This window comes from Triticum aestivum, chromosome 4B, assembly GCF_018294505.1.
Source record: "Triticum aestivum cultivar Chinese Spring chromosome 4B, IWGSC CS RefSeq v2.1, whole genome shotgun sequence".
NCBI classification, from domain to species: Eukaryota; Viridiplantae; Streptophyta; class Magnoliopsida; order Poales; family Poaceae; genus Triticum; species Triticum aestivum.
In genome coordinates, this window is record NC_057804.1 from 136,670,384 (window position 1) to 136,676,455 (window position 6,072).

General features: G+C 45.8%; 1 pseudogene; it reads left to right on the plus strand.

Moving 5' to 3' along the window:
• Nucleotides 1-410: 410 nt before the first annotated feature.
• Nucleotides 411-5,592, plus strand: LOC123094633 (5'-3' exoribonuclease 2-like; annotated as a pseudogene).
• Nucleotides 5,593-6,072: the final 480 nt, after the last annotated feature.

A 6,072-nucleotide genomic window follows, 5' to 3' on the forward strand; every position in this document is an offset into this window, starting at 1 on the left:
TAGTATCTGAATTAGTATCCTTCAAAATTTCTTTGTAATACCCTTTTGAACTGAAAGAAACCTAAAGGTTCAAGATGCCAATTTCAAAACCAGAAGCTTAGGATTCACGATTTAAAAATAGTCTTTACTTATAAGCCAAAAATAAAAATCACAGCTTTTTAAGGCGCCGAGAAAATCTTTATAGCCCTCATCATTGCTTTGCTTAGCTTAGCTTCCCCATGCAGGCCAGCTCTGTGCCAAGCCCGAGCAGTAGCAGCAGCAAGCGAGCTGCTCCTCGTTTCTCGCGCCGTGCGACGAGTCGTGGCGAGTCGGCGGCAAGACGTGACGCATCGGTCGCCGCCCTCCCCTAGGCTGGCCCAGTCGTCTGCCTCCATATCCCCTTCCCATCAACTCGTTTGCCGCTCCGTATCCCTCGCCACGCCGCAACCAGTACTAGTACTAGGAGTCCAGCGTATCTTCCTCTGCCATCGACCACCCTCCAATCCATTGCCAAGGTCGGAGCCTGGGTACGTAGCTTGAGCTGTCGCTGCAGGCAGCTTGCTGGCGAGCTAGGTAGCCGGCCGCCATGGGAGTGCCTTCGTTCTACCGGTGGCTCGTGGAGAAGTACCCCAACATCGTCGCCCCCGCCGTCGAGGAAGAAGACTGTCCTGCTGGTGGCGGCGCCGCCGTTTACTTCGACAACCTCTACCTGGACATGAACGGCATCATCCATCCCTGCTTCCACCCGGAGGACCAGACGGTAACTCATATGACATATGCTGATGCACTATCTCGGTCCATGTACGATCTCGCGAGTCCTTGGTCGATCTGGTCTGGTCTCACACCTGCGATTTTTGCGCGCGCATGCAGGCGTGCCCTCCTCCGGCGACGTTCGACGAGGTGTTTCAGTCCATGTTCGACTACATGGACCTCCTGCTCCGCATCGTCCGGCCCCGGAGGCTCCTCTACCTGGCAGTAGGTTCGTTCGCTCGGCTCCATCCTCTTCTTCCTCAGCATCCAGCTTCGTCCTCAGCACTTATGCGCGCATGCTGATTCCATGGCCGCGTGCATGCATGCAGATGGCGTCGCCCCTCGCGCCAAGATGAACCAGCAGCGGGCCAGGCGCTTCAAATCCGCCAAGGCCGCCAAAGAGGCCGTACGTGAAACTTCTTCTTTTCTTCTATATCTGCATTTTCATTCCTGCAACCTTGTAAATCTTGCTTTGTTTTTCTTCCAGGAGCTTGAGGAGAATCTCATGAGGGAGAGGTTCAGGGCTCAGGGGAAGGAGGTGCTGCCGCGGGACGATACACCACGTGAGGTTTCAGACCCCAATATTATCACTCCCGGTACCGAGTTCATGGAGAAGCTGTCAGCCGCACTCGAGTATTACGTCCGAGCACGGTTGAGCAGCGATCCCCGGTGGAAAGACGTCAAGGTTTTGTTTCGGTCATGAACTTGCAGCAAATGTATCATGTGAATTGTAAACTGTTTAATACTGTATTATAAAATATCCCTGTTTCTGAAGGTGATACTCTCTGATGCAAATGTTCCTGGAGAAGGGGAGCATAAGATCATGTCATTCATCCGTGGGCAACGGAGCATGGAGAACTATGATCCGAACACTCGCCATTGTCTCTATGGGCTGGTACGAAATTTAATAAATGCATAAAGAACTCGATTGTCTCAGTTGTATGAAGTCACATACTTTAGTTAACTCTGAAGTGTTATTGCAGGATGCGGATTTGATAATGCTCGCTTTGGCGTCTCATGAAGTCCATTTCTCGATTTTGCGTGAGGTAGCTTGTTCATCCCTTATCAGTAGTAACTCCAGGTACCAATGAAATGTTGAACATGATGCAACAGCCTATGCAGCATATGGAATTTACTAGGAAGTATTTAATCTTCACTGTCAAAGTAAAACTAGCATTTTGCAGTTGCACTGGAGCTGAGAATACTCTTTTGTAAACTTAAACAGGACGTGCTACGCCAAAATCACCAGCCAGATATTTGTGTTCCAGTGACTGGTAGAAGTTTTACAGCCCAAGAGTTACCAAAAGTAAAGTGCAGAGGCTGGTTCCCCAGGATAACAGAGGCAAGATCTAAGGGCAAGTTGCCCAAGAAACCGTATCAGGTTTGTTCCCCACAATGATATTACTGGAAAGTTCTCATTCTGACTATGCGGATAACGCCATTTACACTGTTGCAGTTCCTCAACATATGGGTTCTGAGAGAGTACGTGGAGCTTGAAATGACTATACCGGGTTGCAAGCAGGACATTGATAGGCTGATCGACGACTTCATATTTATTTGTTTCTTGACGGGAAATGATTTCATTCCACACATTCCTTCACTCGAGATACATGAAGTATGTGTAGCTATATGGTTTTAGCAGCACTTGGTCATATGTGAAATGAGCTGAAAAATACATAAGTTTCTCTAATGTATGTTCCATTTGACAGTATGCAGTCGATCTTCTCATTGACGTGTACAAAACCACGTACAACAAAATGGGGGGTTATATTGTTGATACTGACAAAGTACGTGTAGGATTTAAGCCTCTTATTTTCCATTGATAATTATCCATAGAGTTATTCTAATGTTGTTTAGTTGCTACGCCTGGAAACAGATAAAAGATAAGCATGCTGCCTATGTGAAAATCTCAAGGTTGGAGAAGTTCCTCCATGAACTCTCGTTGCATGAAGAGAAAATATTTCTCAAAAGATTTGAACTGCGAGAGGTATCTTCTCATCCTTGTCAAGAGTATGCATCCACTCCTACTTAGCATTCGATCATGTGTCTGTTGGTTAATTGCAGAAGTTACTTTGCAAGATACAGTGTCAAGCTGCCGAAGATGAATGGAACGAAAGAAACTATGGCATTGTGGTAAGGATTTGTTAGTCGATGAAATGTACATGCACAGAGATGTAATTGGCTCTTGTGTGCAGGAAGAAAGTGCAGATGGCCTTGAACGAGAGAGTATCTCTGCTTGCAATGATGACAAGCCTGATGTATGGGCATTTTGTTTATTTCTGTTATGGATTGAGATATTCTTGGAGATCCTTATTGATTTCCTATATGTATATTTTCTGCAAATCTGATTATGTATCTATCTTCAGGTTACTGAAAATACCTCAGAGCTGAAGAGAAATTTAAAGGATAAGCTGCGTAGTAAGCAAGATCTTTTCAAAAATGGATCCTTTAAACATGACAGGGTTAGTGACTTGGTGTTGCCTATTGGAAAGACATTTTTTTCTATGTGCCTATTTTGACATATATACTACAGATAAGACTGGGATTGCCAGGATGGAAATCCCGGTTCTACAAGGAGAAGTTCGGTGCTGAAACCTCTAACGAAATTGGGAGGCTACAGACTGAAATGGTTCTGACTTTCCTTTTTCCTGCAAATAGTCTTTATACTTCTGTGGTTTGGCAGTGTTATAACATTTAGATCGCTTAATATGTTTTTTTGTGCTGATTTAGGTCCAGAAATATTCAGAAGGATTGTGTTGGGTGCTCCGATACTATTTTTCTGATGTGCCGTCATGGAGTTGGTAGGACGAAGCATATACAAATTATATATATCTTTTTGTCTATGTATTTCCTCACATGCCGTAATATTATTGTTCTGAATTATTATGACAACATTGGTCCCAAGAGCCAATCAATTTAATCATATTCTCACACTAGTGACTTGTGAAGTTCTGATAGTTCCAATAGATAGACAAGTGTTTGATAGTACAATGTTTCTTTGCAGGTACTATCCATTCTATTATGCTCCTTTCGCATCGGATCTGAAACGCCTGTCACAGTTCAAGATATCTTTCACCGTGGACAAACCACTACGACCATTTGATCAGCTAATGGCAGTGTTGCCACCAGAAAGGCATGTTTGTTCATGAATATTATTTAATATCATTTCCTGAGAATTAATCAGTTTTTTCTTGCAGCTCATGTGCCCTTCCAAAATGCTACAGCAAATTAATGGGCTGTGAAGAGTCCGCGATACAAATGTTCTACCCGTCAGGTATATATTTGTTATCCTGTAGTTAATACTTAATAGTATCATCAGACTGTTTGTCTACTGATGTAGCCTGGAATTCACTTGTCACCAGATCTGGCGATTGATACTCATGGAAAACGCTTCTTGTGGCAAGTAAGCCTTTTGTTCATGTGCAATAAGATGAACTGGTTCAACTGATAATTTTGACGCAAACTGATCAAGTGCACCTATTTGGTGCGACAGCAAAAAAGGACTGATGCTAGTTTCCTATTTCAGGGTGTTGCAAAGTTGCCATTTATAGATGTGAAGCTGCTGCTTTCAGCAACCAAAACAGTAGAGAAAGATCTTGCAGTATGTATTCTCAACTAAAAACTAGTAGCATTCTATAAATCTGAAGTCACAAATATGGTTTCTTACCTTGTTTGCACATCAGTTGCATGAAATGAGGAGGAACACTATCCGGCAAGAGAAGATCTTACTGAGGAACCCAAACTCTCTGGCAAATAATGCAGTATTTGCGCCAATATCCGAGAAGAAGATTCTGATATCCACCAGGTACTTGGAAATCTGAACATATGAAAACCTGATAGGCAGATACTGAATTTTCTGTTCTGCTCCAAATTTCAGAGCAATCCGAACTGATCACGGACTTTTCTTCACTTTTCCATCATAATAGTGAAATCACAGGATGGTTATCCCAAGATGAGGATGGTCCAAGCAACGGCCTTTTTCGCTCGCCGATAAGAGATCTTCCAGACATCACGCATGATCAGACAATGCAAGTTTTTTCCTTCCTGAGACTACTATATTCATGCATTGGGGGTGGCTATAGGCCGTCTCATGCTGATTTATAATCTATCTTGTGATTGTTCAGATCGGCAGTGTTCTTCAATCCTGAGGCAGTGAAGCCAATCTCAAGACTGCTCGACAATGTCATCGTACCAGACAAGGTAGGTTGCTCGTATGAAGTGGCACGTGATTTTCATAGATTGATTTAGCCTCACTGATCTCTGAATGTTATGCAGACTGTTGCTGAAAGTGACATTCGGATGAGACCCATGTGGCACACGTACCCGGGGCCGAGGCCGCCGACGGTCACCTGCAGGCCAGATACCCTGTGGAAGGGGAGCTCGCCGGCGATGCAGCCGAGGGAAGAGGTGAAGAACGCCGGAACTGGGTGGATGGGGCGGGGTAGAGGAGGCGTCGGCGCCGCCCCCACCGAGGCCCATCAGATCGGGAGGAGCAGCTTCGGGCTGGTGAGAGGGGACGCTGCCGGTGGCGCCGAGGCGCTGAAGCGGACGAGCGGCAGCTACGGGAGAGGTTTCCAAGGTGGCCGGTTCGACGGCGTCGGCGACGGTGGCGCGTACAGCTTCCGACCGGGAGGCGGTTGGGCAGGAAGGGGCAGCGCGGCGCAGAAGCAGCAGCAGACCGCGTGGCGGCCCGTGGGGACGTGGGCGAGAGGCGGCGGCCGTGGCGGGAGCGGGCAGCCGCGTGCGTGGTAGAAGTACAACCGGTGGAGTAGCTCCGTCTTCGTTGTTGCCATATTGGTCTCTGCATATTTTGCAGCAAACATGAACGTTTGAGTAGAATTTGACGAACTGATGCATTTTGTGTTACCGGGCGGCGGGCAGCCCCGTGCGTGGTATAGAAGATTTGACGTCACCGTGTTTCACTGTGATTGATCCAAAAAACTTGGAAGCATCAGCGTCTGACCGTCAAAGCCATTACTACTCGATGTTTATATATTTTTTAAGTGACGTGTAATTTTTGTTCCTCGTACTGTTGGAGCACGTTTTATGGCGAATTGGGTTCTTTTGTTCGTCGCCGCGCCTAGCCGTGAATGTTCGGAGGCAAGCCTCTTCATTCAGCGGTACTGTCTGGTTAATTAAGGCTGGTCACAATGGGGAGAAACTTAGAAGTAACATCACACACTTCAATACAACTTTGTTTATGTGGCACATATTTAATAGAGAGAGAGGTGCTGGTTAATTAAGGCTGATCACAATGGGGAGGAATTTAGAAGTAACATCACACACTTCAATACAACTTTGTTTATGTGGCACATATTTAATGAAGAGAGAGGTGCTTGTGGT